Source organism: Rousettus aegyptiacus, unplaced genomic scaffold, assembly GCF_014176215.1.
Source record: "Rousettus aegyptiacus isolate mRouAeg1 unplaced genomic scaffold, mRouAeg1.p scaffold_m13_p_4, whole genome shotgun sequence".
Taxonomy (NCBI): domain Eukaryota; kingdom Metazoa; phylum Chordata; class Mammalia; order Chiroptera; family Pteropodidae; genus Rousettus; species Rousettus aegyptiacus.
The window spans coordinates 79272285-79292089 of NW_023416307.1; the positions used below are offsets into that span (position 1 = coordinate 79272285).

Here is a 19805-nt window from a genome sequence, read left to right on the forward strand (position 1 = left end):
GGGAAATACATCCTATAATACGAATAGAGATATTATTATCTTTCATTCCATCCTAACCTAATAAACAATTCTAAATACTCCACAGCCTCTAGATGATCTAATTTTTTACTTAATTTTTAAAACTCAGTTATTAGTACCAATTTTTTTATTGGTAAGGATTTTAGCATTATAAGTATAAAAAAAAACAAGTTAAAACTGTTCTAAGTAAAAATGGGAAATTATAATCACATTTTATGAAAGTTCATAATAGTAGAAATGGTTCTAGGCATAAATAGGCATCAAGAGGTCAATTGGTGTCATTGGGACACTCTATCTTTCTCTCTCTTCCTTACCTCCACTATCTCTCAACTTTCCATCTTTCCTCCTCTGATATTCTCTTAACTGGGCTTTCAACTTGAGTCAGTGAGATAAGTATTCCCTCTGTATTTATGATAGGAATTTGAATTATCCAAATTGAATCGGCTTTGAACATATGTGCACTAATGGAGCAATCTGTTGGAGAAAAGTCCCAGCAAAGCCACATGTATTAAAATTTGGGAAGAAATTGTTTACCATAGAAAAATATGGGTGGTGTTACCTTAAATTTTTGATTATTTTACAAACGTCCTATGTGTGTGTATGTACACATGTATATATGTATGTATATGTATGTGTATATATGCATAATTATATTTTAGAAAAAAATGTACAGCTAGTATAGCTTACTACTACTACTCTTCATGTCTGTTTCTCAAAAAAGAATTATCTGGATGGTAGTTTTGCAAGAAACACTGTATACTTATGAACTGACAGAATGTATTTTAAGATGAGTTCACTGTCAGCCTACTATTAATCTGGATCCTTCCCATTCCCACACCCTCTATTGTAGAAAGTTTGAGGGATTTGGGGGCAGATCAAGAACAAAAATATGACCACAAGGTGGCAGTAGCACACAAAGCTTTATTTGGTGATGCTTTGACAGATTTGCATGCTGGGAAAGTCCCTCACAGCATGAGATCATCTGGAGGCTTTGGTGAGGGGGTTACTATTCAGAAGAGAAGAAAGCCAAGGAAACTCCCTGGGAGAGAGGAGTCAGAGTGGGAGCTTACGTTTCTAGCTAATGTCACTCAGCAGCATGATGGGGAAGTATCCAGGTCATATTTCCAAAAGAAAACATTAGCTTGAGGTTTTCATGGCTCTGGAGTTAATCCTATCTGTAGCTAGCAGAAACATACTTTCATGAGTAATGCAAAGTGAGCAAGTGTGTAATAATTTGCATTTGTAACCAAAAGACTTTAAACAAACCTTAGCATGCTGTAAAAACGTAAACAACTTAGGAGCCAGTGTACAGAGGCCATCTCTGATTCATTTATATAACACCCACCGAACACCATTATGATGAGAGTTTTTATAGAGTGTCAAAATCAAGATAAAATTTGTGGATTCCACCAGATGTTTCATTAAGTTCACATGGAGGCAATTATTTTTGCAACCACTTTACTGTATTGTGGATAGTTGCTAGTTCTCACTGGTTTTTTTCTTTTTAGGTATTCCCTCCAATTACTTTCTTATTATAAGTGTATACTCTTTTGTATTTTTAGTTTAGTTTAGTTTAGTTTTGTATTGGGGATAGTAAAAGTAAATATAAAATTATAACTTACTAATATGCTAATTTGAACAGAAACTAAATTTTCTCAACAAATATTTATTGAATGCCTACCATGTGAACAGCCGTAATCAAAATTCATAAAAGCCCTTAATCTCATGGACATTCGTCTATTAGATTCCAAATGGATTTAAACACAGAAATCAGAATATCTCTAAATCTCAACTACATGTCCTAAATGAATGAAGGTATTTTTAAGTATATCATCTAGTATATCTAAGTTCAATAAGAAAAAAAAACCCTCTTTAATTAGACTTAAAATGTTTTATGAATCCTTTTCATTTCTTTTATAATCATTTGTGGTTTTATAGTCTGAATTTGTTTAGGTAAACAACTCATTGTAGAATCATATTTCCATTAAGATCTTTTGCCTTTAAAGCTATTTTTTACCTTATTTAGTAAAGCTTAGAATACATTTAAAATACTGCTTTAGTCAAATATTATATATTCTAGGATGACATGCATACTTCCTCTCAAAGTTCCTATAATATTCACATTATAGTGAAACATTGTTAAATGAGAAATAGAATTTCATGTTATTGTTTTCTTGAGTTATCGGCAAAGCAAAAATTTATTAATTATTATTCTTTTTGAATAAAGTTGTATAATTTATGGACGATTTTAATCCTCATCACTATTATGTCTTTCACTGATATATAACTTCTTTCTGACTAGATTATCTCTATATTTGGATTGTTTTCTTCCTATCTAACTAACAATCTGGCTCTATTTGGCTTAATCAGTGAAAAACAGTTTATGATTTCACATAAGAGGGAAGTGGAGGGTTAAAATAGACTGCATATATGGTAGGATCAGGAATATGAAGCCATCTATCTGCTAATCTCTAGGTGATATCTTCCTCTTTGCTTGTCATCTTTCTCTTCAGGTTTCCTCCATGATCTGAGAACAACAATATTTAGGACAACACATTTCCTCATTTATATATTGAATATGTGTGTTCCTCCTTCAAACACAACACAAAGGCCTTTTGCTTTAGTCTTATCAGCTCAACTCAGATCCTATGCCTACCTTTGATTAATAATTGCCAGAGTAATTATTTACCCTTGCCTGGGTTATAGAACTATTCACTGCCTTAATTAATATTAGTATAATTGGTTTAGAAAAGTAGGACCACCATCCTTGGAACTAGAGATAGGCTGAGCAATTGGGAAGGAAAAAAAAGGAAGAAGATAAATAATACAGATGAGATTGAAGAAATATATTAGTTTTATGCTGTTGTGTAACACATTATCACAGATTTAGTGACTTAAAACAATGCCTACTTATTATACAGTTCCTAAAGGTCAGAAATCTGAGCAGGCATGGCGAGGTTCTTTGCTCAGTTCTCAAAGGCTGATATCAAGTTTTGGGGAAGCTGTGTTCTCATGTAGAGCCCAGAATTCTCTTGCAAGCTCACTCAGATTGTTGAGAGAATGTACTTCCTTGTGGTTGTAGGGTTGGCACTCTTATTTTTCCTCTGTCAGCTATGGATTGCTCTCAGCTCCTGAAGGCTATCCACATTTTTTGCCATGTGATTTCCTCCATTTTTAAAGACTGTAATGGAGAATCTCCCTTACATTGAATTCTTCTCGGGTTTTAATCTCTTTCTTCTGGGACTTAATAGTCCCTTTTAAGGACTTACCTGATAAAGAGAGACCCACCCAGGATAATTTCCCTTTCTTAAAGTCAAGTGTAGCATATAACATAATCTCAAGAGTTGTTTCCTACTATATTCATAAGTCCTGCTCATCCTCAGGGGATAGAAATTATACAGCGTGTGTACATCAGGGGTTGAGGATCTTGGTGTCTATATTGGAATTCTGCTTACCATAAACCTACTAGAAAACATGTGGCGATACTTAGCGATTTTATGAATGTGCACAGCTGAAAGAGGTAAAGTAAGAGACGAAATAATAAAAAGCAAAATGATTTTCTGGTTTCTGAAATTGTGACTGCTTTACTATCATTTTCCAAAATAAAATGGGGTAAACAAATAAAAAATGGAGGTTATTGGCAAAAGTGTGGGTTTAATTTGAACTTTAATGCTTAAGTTGTTTTTAAGGACTTCAAATATCTCACTGCTAAATCCTGGTAAAAGAAAAAAAAAAGAGGGCAATCAGCTGTCTGCATCTACTTTTGGGGCCTTGATTACTGATATATTCTATCTTATTGCTAAACTAGTGATGTGGGAAAGCTCTAGTAAATGTCTTGAAATTTGACAAATTTAATATTCTGTATTGGATGAGGATAACTAAGTTCTTGAGGAGACTTACTTTATTGGAGAAATCCAGGTGAGTACTGTATTTCTCATCTCTTCTAGACATACCCATTGCCATTTACCTTTAAATATCCTGATTTAAGTCAAACTCTTAAACTCGTGGGCTACAAGTGTCTACTAATAGAAGTTGCATGTGTTTCTTTTGTTTTTTTCCACTTACAAAAGATTTATCACCCAGTTTCCAATCTACCTTTAGATTCAGAACACTATGTTACTTCTCTAGAAATAAATGACCATTACCTAGTATTTTCAGGTCCCCAGTCTTCATTTTAACTTTATCTATTGAGTCACTTTTGAATTTTTGTCTTTATTTTGAGTACCAGGAATGTCATATGATTTCAGATATCTTCAAATAAAAGCAGAGATAAAGTTCTTCTGTGACCTTAAGATAAATTGCATTTGGTCTTTTACAATATATTTTCATATACAGCTCTTCAAGATGATGGCCTTCTTACGCTATCTTTTATTTGCATCATTTATTCTTATATGAACAGAAATTATTAGCAGTGGGAGAATTTTATTTGCTCAGGCCACTTTAGTATTTATTAAATACTCTTGATAGTGTAAACACAAAGAAAGATTTTAATGTGATTTTACTCCAAAATATTGGCTCTCTGAACAGTTAAGAGTTATAGAACTTGGTGATTAGAAAGTTGTCAGTGATTTTGAGAGTGGAGTTTGAGTAATATACTGATGGCAGAAGCCAGAGAATAAAAGGTTAAAGACAGACATTATTTCTAGAATGATCTTTGACAAAGCAAATGGTTAGTCTCTGATGTTTTTGAACATCCACATTTATTGGAATAGGAAAAGATAAGGTCTTTATTATGTGTCAAAACCATAAATAAATATGAGGTTAGTTGCTGTTATTCATTTATTTGAAGGCCTTTGGCATTGTAGTGGCATTGCTCATTCATTGAACTCAAAATCAGGTGGTGAAGCACACTTACTTTCACTGGAAAAATCTTTTTTGAATGTGGACTTTTTACTTCATTCTTCTTAGGCTGCAGATTTACAAAACATTGATTACAAAATATATTGATATGCTTTGATTTGCATTAATCTCCTTGAATGATTAAAATGCTTAGTGTACAATGTTTTAGTTTCAGAGCCCATCTCTTACATAGCTTTGTAAATTGTGGAATCAAAAAAGATACCTAACTTGGTTATTTTAGTTATTTTAGTAAATTAGACTTGATGTTGGCTTAGAACACAATTTCCTTATAAAAAACTTTCTTACTCAATTTTCTTTTAAAGTTTTCCTAATTTGTGTTGATTGCCATCTAAGCAGTCCACACAAAATGTTTCATCACACAGTAAGAGATAATGACCCAACCAATCTGACTTTTTACAATATAGATGATTTCCCATTTATAAAAATATTTTGGGATCTTATTGATCAGTCATTTCCCTGGTTCCACCATTTAAATTTTTGAATTACTTTAGGACTATAGGGAGCCTTAATAGATATATGATGTTGAAAGATTTTCTTTAAACTTCAGAAGATGAAATAAACATCTTTTTATTTTAGATTATATCAGGTTATTTAAATAGCCAAGCCTGGTTATAATCTTGATTTTTAAATTTTACTCAATTTATTATTGTGCTGTTATCAAGGCTATTGATAGTAAATATCTTAAAGTAGGTAAGGGAAAATATTTACAATTATTTAATAGATGACTTCAACAATGTACTCTAGAATCATAACCGATATTATACCGAGTTCCTTGGAAGCAGGGCCCAAGAAGGAAATTTTTACTTGTGTGGTTTTAAAAGAGAATATGTGAAGCAAGTTAGGGCAGGAGAAAAAGATAAAAGTATGATTCCAGAACCAGCTTCAGGGTGACCTCACAGGGCAGTATGAAACAGAAATTACATCATAGATTTAGTCACATTTCAAGGCAAGGAAGTTTGTCTTTTGTACCCTATGTCAGTCAGTGATAGCTTACATGGGGCTATCCAGGAAAGCACATAGCTACCCAGGAAAGTGAAGTCTACTTCTATGTCATGGACGATTTCTCTGTTCATACAAAGAGCATGACCAGAGGAGAAGCCCTGTCAGACAATATTCATTGGGATGATCTCTCACCGTTATCTTTCAGGCCTCCTCCAAAATGTGACTATAGGCCAATCAAGCAGTCCATATTCATCTTATATTCACATACCAGACACGCCTCTGAACTAAACATGAATTTTTTTCTCCTGTGTCAGCTAATCTTAGGGAACTCCTCTATGAGTCCATTGGTCTGAGCTGAAAGAGATATTTATGCCACAAGAGTGAGAACTGTTAGACTCCCACATTCACACAGCTTATTGTGCCTCTAGATCTATTCAGTTTTATATTAGATTTTCCACATTGGTTTTAGGTTAGATTGCTGCTGATCTTTGGTTTATATAACAATATTCAGCTCATTCAGAACAGTTATGGCTTCATTCTCTGTTTAACTGTGAATTGTTTAATGTATATATCAGACCTCAGTAGTTTATTGTTGTTTGAATAGTCTTCTGAGAGAGAGCATTACCATTTCTGGAGTTTGAGTTCTGCACTGTGACTTTCCTACTGTGGCTTGGCAGAGACGTCTCATCCCCTTTTAACAGATATCTAGATATAGGATCCACCAAGTCATACAACCCCATCAGACCTGTTTGTACAGCAGTCTGAACCTGCTTTAGCATTCCTTATTGTTTTGGGCATTACACAGCCAATAAATGTACTTGAGTTGTAGTTTCAAGCACAGGATACACTTCTTCCAAAACCCAGAGGATTTTCTTAGTGTAGAAGTTGAAAGGTACAATATAGTGTCCTTTACATTTGTGGCATACTTGAGACTACTAGACCTACAAAACTTTACTAATGAAATTATACAGATTTATTTTTAATTCAGCAGAAACTATGGTATTCTATTGCCAATGAATCTAGAAAATGTGCCACTTCTTGTTAATCAGGACTGATTTATATATCATCAGTGAAATAGACCAACGTGATCTGTTCTTAAGAACATCCCAATGATCTAAATCTCTTCTGACATAATATGAGAGAGAAAAAGAAAATTAATACATCCTGGGATATATTCCATGTCCATTCTTAATATAAATTTGGAAATATAAATATAAATTTGAAAGCAAATATAAATGACTAAGTAGGTGAGCCCATGGGTCCGGTGTACCCAAAGTAAGATGGACATGAGCCAGAATTCCATTATACTTGTATTAGTTTCCTACTGCTGCTGTAACAAATGTAGTGGTTTAAAACAATATACATTTATTATCTTATAGCTTCAGAGATCAGAAGTCCATAATAAGCTTCGCTAGGATAATGTCAAAGTGTCAACAAAGATGATTCCTTCTGAAGGCCCTAAGTGATATTCTCTTTCCTTGTCTTTTTGAGCTTCTAGAGGCCACTTTGGCATATGGCCCCTTTTCCCTTCTTCAAAGTAAATAACGCCAGTCTCTACTTCCATTATCACATTGCCTTCTCCTCTGGCCAACTACTTCTCCGTCCCTCTTCTAAGTACCATTATAATTACATTGGACCCATCTGGATAATCCCCATTTCAAGATTCTTAATCACATCTGTGAAGTAACAGGTGTAACAGGTAACATTAACAAATTCTAGGCATTAACATGCGGACATAATTTGATGACCATTATTCATCCTACACCTAACACAACCTACATCCTGCTCAAGTAGGGATGCCACAATAGCACTGTGGATTGCTAGGTCTGAAGATTAACTCAGATCTTGTTTTCCAAAGCCTTTGAAATGTATAATTGTGTAATGTATAATACCATGTATAATTATCTGAATAAATGACCATAAATTTTCTTGGGAGACCTAAGATAATTGCTTCTCTCCTTGCCGTGGTGTTACAAAATCCTTTTTCATTAAAACCTGTCTTCTCTAGTCCATGAGTTCTGGGTCTGAAAACTAGTTTAGTGCTGGAAACTGAGTAATTTATTGTATCTTTCCATTGCGGCTCACTTCAGTTTTTTGTTACTCTGTTCTTTGATCTCTTTGATTACTTATATTAAATAGCATTTCTGCAAAACATAATATTCTGAGACTTTATATAGACCCCAATAAGTCAGGCCCCCTGCATGCCATTTCAACCCAGATGTTCTTACTGTTATTAACCCATCATATGTTAAATGCCTAGGATACATTTCAGTGCTCAGAGTTCCACTCCTTTCCTATCAGTGTCCTGGTTTTGCATTGGAGATTTGCTCAAGTGTAAATTATGCATTCTCTATAGTTTTGACACCCTTAGACTCACAAAACTTTACTAATTAAATTCTGTGCCTGCTCTTTAGCCCTGTTTGACCTTCAGAAGCAGGAGGTAAGAGTTTTTTTAAAAGTGCTGCCGAGGAAGACCTCTAGCTCACACAATTTGCTTTATATTCTTGATTAACAAATCTGAATTACATTTTTTCTTTTAATATCATTAGTGGTGCTCAGCAAAAACCACTCAGTTATTTTTCCCAAAACTTCTCAAATGCCCCAGATATTGTATCAGCTAGTGCTTTTCCTTCTACCTGTATCTCATCCCAGTTTATCACAGTTGAATTTTCTAGTCATCTCACTGCTACAACATACCGGAGACCACCAATGTCTACAGACCACAAGTAACAGAGTTCTTTTTACTATTTAGGTGGTGAATAAACTGGCTAAAGAATCCCATTGGTAAAGTCTGCTTCCTAGCATACTTTTTAGCAGTACCTATTCCAGGTCAGGTTTTCTAAGAGTAAAGCCCAGAATGGCAGATCATCTCTAAATGAGAAACTGGGCTGATTCCCACAGACTAAGGGGAATGAGGCAGCTAGGAAAGAGTAGAATTTTAAAAAGTTAACCCAAATTCCTGTTTCAGTTTAAAAACCAGCTGCAGTCTGATCCTAGAAGGGTGTTCTGGAGGACAAATTGCAGCAATTATTCTACCTTGTAATAAGGGAACCATTTTCATACCTTCTCAGGAAGGCACTGGCCAAGTTCACTGGAGAGACAGCCTTCGGGGCAATGGCTCTAGTTTGGCTGAGTGAAATTCTCTGGAGAAGGCAGCAGTCATGGACTACATACTTGGTCAAGACTCACAGCTGCTAGAGAATGTGTGCACTGGCTGAAAAAGAGGATCTCGGTAGGACACCAACATCATTCTCTACATATAATTTCACACTCATGGTTTAATTTTTACTTTGAGTTTCCTAGATCTGCATAACTACAGCAATTGAGGTATTTTAGGTGAACAAGACATCCTATGTAATCTTGTTTTGTTTCCTTTGTTCAGATAGAATCTCTATACTATAAAATTACTTAGGTGATTGTCAATCCCTACTTTCACTTAGGGCTGTAAAATTCTATACATTAGCTTTGTTCATATTATACTTTGTAAAATAAAGATGTAGCTATTATCCTGTTATTTGGATCGTCCAGTGTGGATAACTTGACCCCCAAGTTAGCTTTTATTTTCTTACTTGAATAAATCAATTTACTTATTTAAATTGATAAAAGCCAGCTTTTCAGCTCTGGTATAGTGGTCTTTACCTAACTGGGATTTTTCTTTTCCTATACAACACCAAACTGTTTAGGTAAAAAGCTAAAAATCAGATGGTTTTGGTGAAGAGTATGGCACTCTGTTTTTATACCAATTTTCAGCCACTTTTCCAAGTTGCGATGAGTAATGAAATTGTGTTTTCAGTTAATCTCTGTAATTTCTGTTCCCTTAAAGGTAGTTGATCTGATTTAACAGTATTTCCCCTCATCCAGGGAAATGTGATTACCTTTTTGCTTCCAAGGAGTAGTAAGATGTCAGTTAGATGCTGAAATCATATTAAAGCTGAATTTTCTTTTCTTGAGTTTTTAAATTTAATTTTGGATTGCATATTCTTCTTAAAAGATTTTACTTTAAAATAGGAAGATTTCGACCACTGATCCAAATATTATTTAAAAACATCAACAGCGTACTATTATCTTGGACTGAAAGAAAATGACGTAATTTGTAGAGTCAAAGCATTTCCATGGGACATAGGGCCATGGTGTCTCCATGTTCCTATGTAAGAGATGAATATATTTGAATTTATGTTCAGTGTTTAGCAAAAGTGATTATATGCCCCTTACATCTTTACTTAAACCAGAATTTTATTTTAAGAACATCCTTTTAGCACTTTTGAAGACTTTTTATTTTCTAGATGATAATAGTTAAATTTGTTTGTTAATAATCTGAAGTGTTTATTTTATGATGCTTTTAATGAAAAAAATTATTTGAAATCGAACTTTTTTTCCTTCTGGATTTTAGACTTAATATCACCTTACGAAGCCCTTTGTAATTTTCCAAAGATTAAAAAAAAAAAAAAAAGTATTTTCCCCTAAATTGAAACTAAAATTTTCAGAGAAAAATAAAAATATTTTTATAAAAAAATATCTATATGACACCTTAGACTACCTTTAAAAAACTGAAGTTTTGGCCCTGGAGCAAAAATTTTTTTTTATAAATTGCCTAACTGTTTCAAACACTTAGGGCTCATCTACTTTGCATACCAACATGCATTATCATAAAGATCTTTGAGAGAGAAAAATCTTTCTCTAGGAAACTTAACTAACTATACTATGTCATGGAATGAATCGTGTCCCTGCCAAATTTACATGCTGAAGCCATAAACCCCAATGTGGCTATATTTGGAGATAAGGCTTTTGAAGTTAAATGAAGCTATAAGGGTAAGGCTCTAATCCAATAGCACTGGTATCCTTATAAGAAAAGGAAGGGACAACACAAGTCTCTCTCAGTGGGCACCCAGTAAAGGCCATTTTGAGGACAGAGTGAGAAAGCACTTGCCTGTAAGCCAGGAAGAGAGCTCTTACTTGGAACCAAATTTACTCATATTCTGATTTTGGGCTTTTGGTGTCCAGAACCGTTAGAAAATGAATTTCTGCTATTTAAGTTAGTGTTCACCAACCTTTTTGGCATCAGGGGTGGGTGCTTCTATAAAAATCTAATGCCTGATGATCTGAGGTAGAGCTGAGGTGGTGATACTAGCACTGGGGAGTGGCTGCAAATACAGATGAAGCTTTGCTTGCCGGCCGCTCACCTTCTGCTGTGCAGCACGATTTCTAACAGGTCATGGGCCACTACTGGTCCATGGCCCTGAGGGCTGGGAACTCCCTGTTTAAGCCACCTAGACTGTGATATTTTGTTATGGAAGCCTGAGTAAACTAATATTGAAAGTAATTGATGTCATAACCGAAATATCTAAGTGACTCATTTGGATAGTATATATTAGATCATTTTCTGTTTCACATTTACTATCTATTGGTAGAATATGTCCAATTCATAGTAAAAATAGTTATTAACTTGTATTTGGTAGCATCACGCAAATATCAATAGTGACAGCTAATCTATTGATTTTGGCACTGAAAACGTACTTCCATAATTATTGATAAAATGTTTTAAAGATAGAACTAACTTTATATGCATCAATTCTCTTGTTCTTTTTCTCTTTCTAAAGATATTTTATACTTAAAATATGCAAATTATATTTACCGAATATTTTCTATATATTACATATAGTTCATACATATTAGCAGTATTTACACCACTGAAAAGGCTAAATGTTACAAAATTGGGTCTTTTCCTCTACCACACCAAGAACCAGTTATTAAACATTACTAGCACATCACTTCTTAATGTGTATTTAAAACCAAGCCAGAATCTATGAGTGAATACAAACAAACAAACAAACAAACAAAAAACAATGCATGTGACATGGCTCTTAGTCTTAAAATTTTAATGTAAAAAAGGAAATAGAACTCATATATTCAACAAGACTATTACACAAATGTTATGTTTATTCATTCATGAAGTCATTTAGTTATTAATTTATTTTTTATGAAATTTTATTATGGAACATCATGATACAGACAGGTTTATGAAACTACGTGCAGCTTAAAAACTCATTTATATATAAAGAACTGTGGTGCTCACTTCAGCAGCATATATACTAAAAGTGGAACAATACAAAGAAGATTATCATGGCCCCCGTGCAAGGATGACAGGCAAATTCATGAAACGTTCCATATTTTTCCAAAAAAAAACTGTTGGAATTAATCAATGAATTCAATAAAGTAGCGGGATACAAAATTAATATTCAGAAGGCACAGGCGTTTTTGTACATCAATTACAAAATTTCGGAAAGAGAAATTAAGAAAATAATCTGATTTACGATTGAATCTGAAAAATAAAATACCTGAGAATCAAATTAACCAATTAGATAAAAGACATGTTTTCAGGAAATTATGTCATTGAAAAAAGAAATTGAAGAAGATACAAATAAATGGAAGCATGTACCATGCTCACAGATAGGAAGAATCAACATCATTAAAATGACCATACTACACAAAACAATCTATAGATTTGATGCAATCCCTATTAAAATACCAAAGAATTTTTTCAGAGAACTAGAACAAAAAATCTTAAAATTTATGTAGAACCATAAAGATCCTGAATAGCCATAGCAATCTTGAGAAAGAAGAACAAGGTTAAAGGTATCACACTACCTTATATTAAACAATATTACAAGCCTACAGTGATAAAAACAGCATGGTACTGGCAGAAAACCAGATACACTGATCAATGGAACAGAATAGAGAGCCAAGAAATAAATCCATGTGTATATACTCACTTAATGTATGGCAAAGGAGGCAAGAATATGCAATGGAGTAAAAAGTCTCTTCATTAATTGGTGCTAGGAAAATTGGACAAATATGTGCAAAACAAAAACAAAAAAACAAAAAAAGAAGAAACTGGGCCACCTTTTTACACCATATAGAAGAAAAGATTCAAAATAGATTAAAGGCTTAAATGTAAGACCTGAAACTATTAAACTTCCAAAAGAAAACATAGGTGGTAATCTTTCCAGTGTTGCTACTAGTAGTTTATTTTTGGACATATCTCATCAGGCAAGAAAAACAAAAGAAAAAATAAACAAATTGGACTACATCAACCTAAAAAGTGTTTGCACAGCAAAGGAAACCATCAACAAAACGAAAACTACAACTGACTGAATAAAAAAAAATATTTGCTTATGATACATCTGATAATAGGTTAAGATCCAAATTTTATAAAGAACTCATATAACTCAACAACAACAACAGAATAAACAAACAATTCAATTAAAAAATGGGCAGAAGATCTGAATAGATATTTCTCCAAAGAGGTAATACAGATCGCCAATAGACATATGAAAAGATGCTTAAGTTCACCAATCATCAAATAAATGCAAATTAAAACCACAATGAGATATTACCTCACACCTTTCGGAATGGCTATCATCAACAAATCAAAGAACAAGTGTTGATGGGTATGTGGAGAAAAGGGAACCCTCATACACTATTGGCGGGACTGCAAATTGGTACAGCCACTATAGAAAATAGTCTGGAGTTTTCTCAAAAAATTAAAAATGCATATACCTTTTAACCCAGAAATTACACTTCTGGGTATTTATCCAAAGAAAACCAAAACAATAATTCATAAAAATCTATGCACCTCTGTGTTCATGGCAGCACAATTTACAATAGCTAAGATATGGAAGCAACCTAAATGTCCATCAACAGACGACTGAATAAAGAAGTTATTGTTCATGTATACAATAGAATATTATTGGCCATAAAAAAAAAGTGAAATCCTACCATTTGCAATGACACAGATGGACCTAGAGGTTATTATGTTGAATGAAATAAGATGGAGAAAGATAAATACTATATGTTTTTGCTTACATGTGGAATCTAAGGAACAAGAAGAACAAGCTAATCGAAAACAGATTCATAAATATAGAGGACAATCTGGTGACAACCAGAGGGGAGGGGTTTTGGGAAACTGGAGAAAGGGGTGAAGGGTTAAAGAAGTACAAATTAGTAGCTGACAGATAGTCATGGGGATAGGGAGCACAGTGTAGGGAATGCAGTTAGCATTAATATAATGGCTAGGTGGAAAACCAGCAGAGAGAAGGAGTAATTAGGGGGATTGTTTTATAAACTAGATAAAGGTCTAACCAATGTATGTAAACTTAAACTAATAATAAAATTAAAATAAAAAAATCTTAAGATTCTCAAAGTGAAAAATATGCTCAAAGCGTAGAAATCTGGCAATGATGCTTAGGGACACCTGTTACATTACTGTATTTCTACATGATGCAATAACTGACTTTTATGACAAACCTAAGTTGCCAAAAAAAAATTGAACTAAGGCTTCCACATGCACTAAAGAAACAAAAACTCGAGGAATACATATTTAAAAGATTTTCAATAAAACTACCAAAGTAAATTTTAAAAAGAGAGAATATAAGAAAGAATATAAGAAAGAAAACATTTTCGTTGCCTCAGAAGTCTTCCAAATGCCCCTAATTTTCTCTTTTAAATACTATAGTGAAAAGACCCTGAAGGACTTTAGGCTTTATTTTTGAATTTTTAATAACAAGCTCTGGACAATATTCCACTTCCTCCTACCAAACACTTATCCTAAATACTTACTTTTACAGTCTATTCTTTCATGATTTTTCTTTCCTTTTAATCAATATGTCTGGCTTTTCTTTGATATTGCTGTATGTAACTGTGGTTCATTCATTTACATTATTATGTAATAAGAATTTACCTGTTCATTATTTTATCATTTTTAAAAATTGAAATACCATTTATATAACATAAAATACACTCTTTTAAATTGTACAATTAAATGTTTAGTATATTCACGTAATTGTGCAATCACTAACACTATCTAATGCAAGAACATTTTTATCACCTCCTAAAAAAACCCATATCCATTTGTAGTCACAATCCATTGCCTCCCTACCCTCACCCCACTCCAGACCCTCATAGTAACTAACCTACTCTGTTTCTATGGATTTCCTTGATATGGACATTTAATGAAAATAGAGTCATGCAATATGTGGCTTTTCATGTCTGGATTCTTTCCACTCAGCATAATTTCTCAAAGTTCACTGATGATGTAGTATGCATTAGTACTTTTTTTCTTCCTTTTTGTTGCCGAATAATATTTGATTGAATGGATATACCACTTTTACTTATTCATGAATAGTCTGATAGACATTTGAGTCATCTCTGTTTTTTGGCTATTATGAATAATGCTGCTATGAACATTTGTGTATAAATTTTTGGTGGGGCATATGTTTTTGTTTCTTGGGTCTCTATCTAGCAGTGGAATTGCTGGGTCATATGATGAAGCTAAGTTTAAATTCCATAGAAAATTCTACAGTTTTCTCATTTTTTTTCTATTTTTACTTTTTAAAAATGTTTCATTTGTTTTGAAAATAGCATCTATTTCTGACTTTAATTTTAAACTCCCCACCCAACCAGTTATATGGGAAAATGCCAAAGTTTTCCAAATCGGCTGTATTATTTTTCCTTCCCACCAGTAATGCGTGAGGGTTCCAATTTCTCCATATCTTCAACACTTGTTATTGTGTCTTTTATTATAACCATTTTAGAAGTGTGAAGTGGTATCTCCTTTTGGTGTTGAATTTGCATTTACCTAACAATTAGTGATGTTGAGCATCTTTTCACATGCCTAATGGCCATCTGTATATTTTCTTTGGAGAAACGTCTATTCAAATCCATTGTCTTTTAATTAAGTTTTAAGGTTCTCTAAGTATGATAAATTCCATTATCAAATATATGATTCACAAATATATTCTCACATTCTGTGGGCTTTTTTCCCCCAGATTTTTTGATAGCATCTGTTGAAGCACAAAAATTTATAATTTTAGTAAAGAGTACTTTCTTTTTTTCTTTTTTTCTTTTGTATTTGGTCTGTGGTATCATATCTAAGAAATCATTGCTTAATCTTTGGCCATGAGGGGTTATACTTGTTTTCTTCTGAAGATACTATAGCTTTAACCATTATATTTAGGAATAAGATCCAGTTTGAGTTCATTTTTGTATGGATGTGATGTAGAGTTTGGCATTCATTTTTTGAACTGGGCCTATCCAGTTGTCCCAGAACCATTTGTTGAAAAACTATTTCCCCACCGAATTGTCTGGCATGCTTACTTAAAAGTAATTAACCAGAAAGGTAAGAGTTTATTACTGAACTCTCAGTTCTGTCCATTGATCTATATGTCTCGTCTCAGGTCAGTACTACATTGTCTAGATTACTATAGTCTTGTGTAAGTTTTGAAACCTTTGTTCTTTTAAAAGATTATTGCCTTTGGACCCCTTGTATCCACATCTGAATTTTAGGATCCACTTGTCAATTTCTTCCAAAAAAATGCACTTAGGGTTTTCATGTGAGTTATGTTGAAACTGTAGATTAATATCGCATTTTTAAATCTAAGAACATAGAATGGTTTTCCATTTATTTAGTTTTAAAAAATTTCTTTCAACAATGTTTTTCAGTTTTCAGTGTACAAGTTTTGTACTTTTAAGTTTAATCTTAAGTACTTTATTCTTTTTAATTCTATTATAAATTAAATTGTTTTCTTAATTTAATTTTCAGATTCTTCATTGCTACTACATAGGAACACAGTTATTTTTATAATGATTTTAAATCATACAACATTGATAAACTTTGTTGTTACATCTATCTTTTGTAGTCTCTAAGAATTTTATCTAAGATAATGTCATCTACAAATAGCTGTAGTTTTACTATTTCCTCTCCATCTGGATGGCTTCTAATTCTTTTTCTTATTTAGTTGTCTCAGCTAGAATCTCCAGTATAGTGTTGAACAGATGTACTAGAGCGGACATGGATGTCTTAATCCTAATCTTAAGAGAAAAGTGTTCACTGTTTTCCCCCTAAGTATTATGTCATTATTAGATCTTTTTGCATTGTAATAATTTTAGTCGAAAAAGTTACATTGTAATAATTTTAGTTTGTTCAGGTTTTTTTTTTTTTTTCTGATAAAAGGATTTAGATTTTTTTCAGGTTTTTCTCTGTGTACTGAGATGATAATGTGCTTTATTTTGCCATTTATTCTGTTCATAAGTCGTGCTAAAATGACTATTTTATTTCTGTTGAATATCCTGTACTCCTGGAATAAATACAACTTGATTATGTCTATACTACTTCTTATATATGACTGGATTCATTTTGCTATTATTTTGTTTAGGATTTTTATGTCTATAATAATTAGAGATATTGATCTATATGTTTTTTCTTACAGTGTTTAGGAGCAGGGTAACACTGGCCTCATAACATGAATTGAGAAGAGTTACTTCCTCTTCTATTTTCTGGAAGAGTTCTTTAAGAAATGGTAGTAGTACTCCATTAAACATTTGGTAGAATTAACCAGTGTAGTCATCCAGGCCTGGGTTTCCTTTGTGGAATGTTTCTATTTTAATTTACTAGTTCAATCTTTTTATTTCTTATAAATTTATTTAGATTCTCTATTTCTCCTTGAGTTACATTCTCTAGTTTGTGCCTTTGTAGGAAAATTTTCATTTCATATCAGTTATTTATTTTGTAACTATACCATAGTTTATAGTTACTTCTTTTTTATAGTTTTCTAAATGGATGTTTAGTTTGTTGATTTAAGAATTATTTCTTAAATAGTTTTTTCATCTATTAATTTTCCTCTAAGCACTACTTTAGCTATATCTCATAAGTTTTATATATTTTGTTTCTCCTTTTTATTCATCTCAAAACACTTTAAGATTTTCATTGTGTTCCTCTATCCCTTTTGGCCAGTTGATTATTTGGGAGAATAGTGTTTAATTTTAATCCCAAAGTTTTGTTATTGATTTTTAATTTCATTTCACTGTGGTCAAAGAATATACTTTGTGTTATCTCAATCCTAATCAACTTACTGAGGTTTGTTTTTTAGCTTAATATAGTCAATCATAAAAAATGCCCATGCAAATTTGAGAAGAATATACGTTCCAGTTAGGTTTAGATGTCCGTTAGGTTTAGTTGAGGCCTAGTGTTTTACAAGTCTTCTATTGTCATGTTGATTTTTCCTCTAGTTATTTTTTCCCCTCATTATTGAGAATGGGGTATGGAAGTCTCTAACTGTTACAGCGAACTATTTATTCTTCCCAAGAATTCTATCAGTTTTTACTTCATAAAATACAGGACTTGCTTGTTAAGTGAATATGTGTTTTAATTCTTGTGTCTTCTTGGCAGTTTGACTTCTTTATCATTATAAAACATTCTACTTTGTCACTAGTAACAATGTTTGTTCCGAGTTCTTTTTTGTCTGATATTAGTTTAGCCACTCCAGCTTTCTTTGGTTAGTGCGTGCATTGTATACGTATTGTTTTTCATTTATTTTATTTTTAAACTATTTCTATCTTGTACTTTCAACTTATCAATATCATGGAATAGAAATATTGTCTTGTAGACAATATATAGTTGGATCAGACTTTTTCCATTTTCCAATCTATGTCTTTTTATTGGTGTGTTAAGTTCTTTGCATTTAATGTAGATACCAATAAGGCACAATTTGCATATGCCATTTTGCTATATGTTTTATGTCTTTTTGACTTCCTTATTACTCAGTATTATCTTATTTAAAAATAGATATTCTTATGTAGCATTTTAATTCACTTGTCATTTTTTTTATTATATGTTTTTTCGTTATTCTGTTATTGTTTGCCTTGGCATTTTCCAAGTGGTTTACTTAACAACTTAACTAAAATAATCTAGCTAGGATTAGTACCAACTAAATTTTAATAGCATTCAAAGACTTTGCTCCTATATAACTCTATTCCCTCCTGTTGTGCTATTATTGTAAAAATTACATATTTATACATTATGTGCCTATCAACACAGGTTTATATTCATTGCTTTGCAGTTGTATTTTAATAGGACAGGGAAAAAGTATTACACATAAAAATGTACTTATATTATTTTTTATATTTAGTTATATAGTAACTTTTACTAGTACTTTATTTCTTCATGTAGTTTTGAGTTACTATCTAGTGTCCTTTTATTCCAGTCAGAAAGACTCCCCATAGTATTTCTTATAAGGTTCATCTACTAGAGACACATTTTTTTTTAATTTGGGAATTTCTTTTTTTCTTTATTTTTAAAGGATAGTTCTGCTGACTATAATTCTTGATTGACAATCTTTCCCTTTCAGCATTCCAAATATACCATTTTACTCAAAAATCAGCTATTTGTATTATTGAGAATCCTTTATATGTAATAAGTCATTTGTCTTTCACTTTTCTCAAGATTCTCTCTTTGTCTTTCAACAGTCAGAGTGATGTCTATGTGTAAATTTCTTTCAATTTTTCCTACTCAGACTTCGAGCTTCTTCGATGTTTCTTATCAAATTTGGAAATGTTTCGGATATTATTTATTAAATAATAATATTGGATATTCTCAAATAATCTATCTTCAATTTTACCGATTCTTTATTCCGCCAGCTCGAATGTACTATTAAAACCTTTTAGTAGTTTCAGGGGAAAAAAATGGCAGAAATGATAGAGATTTTGTTCATCTCTCTTGCGACCAAGTCAAAGTTGTGACAGAAACACAGAGTAAACAGCAAGCAAAGTCACGTGGGATCTAAACAAATCAAAGCACATTAATAGGGAGAGAAATAATTCATCATCCTGCAATTGTAGAAGGTAGGAGGGGCAAAGAAGTGAGGCTGCCCCGACCTGAGTGGCTGAGTGGCTGAGTGGGACAAAGGCTATAGCAGTGGCAATTACACATGCCTCTTAAAGGGGCTGTGGCCATGAGCAGACTTACTTGGTGACAGACTTGCTGGCTCTGAATGACAGTGCTGGGGCAACTCCATGGGGAGACCAGGGACTTACAGGGGGACACAGTTATTGAAGTGAGGACTAGAGGCAAGAAACTCTTCTGGGCAAAAGTTCTAGAGGTATCCATTGTTCTTATGCTGAGCCCTCTCTGCCTCCCACTATGCAGAGGCAGC

At 32.9% G+C, this 19805-nt stretch overlaps 1 non-coding gene across 1 annotated transcript; it reads left to right on the plus strand.

Annotated features, from left to right (window-relative positions):
• Window positions 1-11885: 11885 nt before the first annotated feature.
• On the plus strand, window positions 11886-11992 carry LOC118602308. Its single transcript, XR_004950658.1, has one exon. It is a non-coding gene; the product is annotated as a U6 spliceosomal RNA (small nuclear RNA).
• The last annotated feature ends 7813 nt before the right edge of the window (window positions 11993-19805 follow it).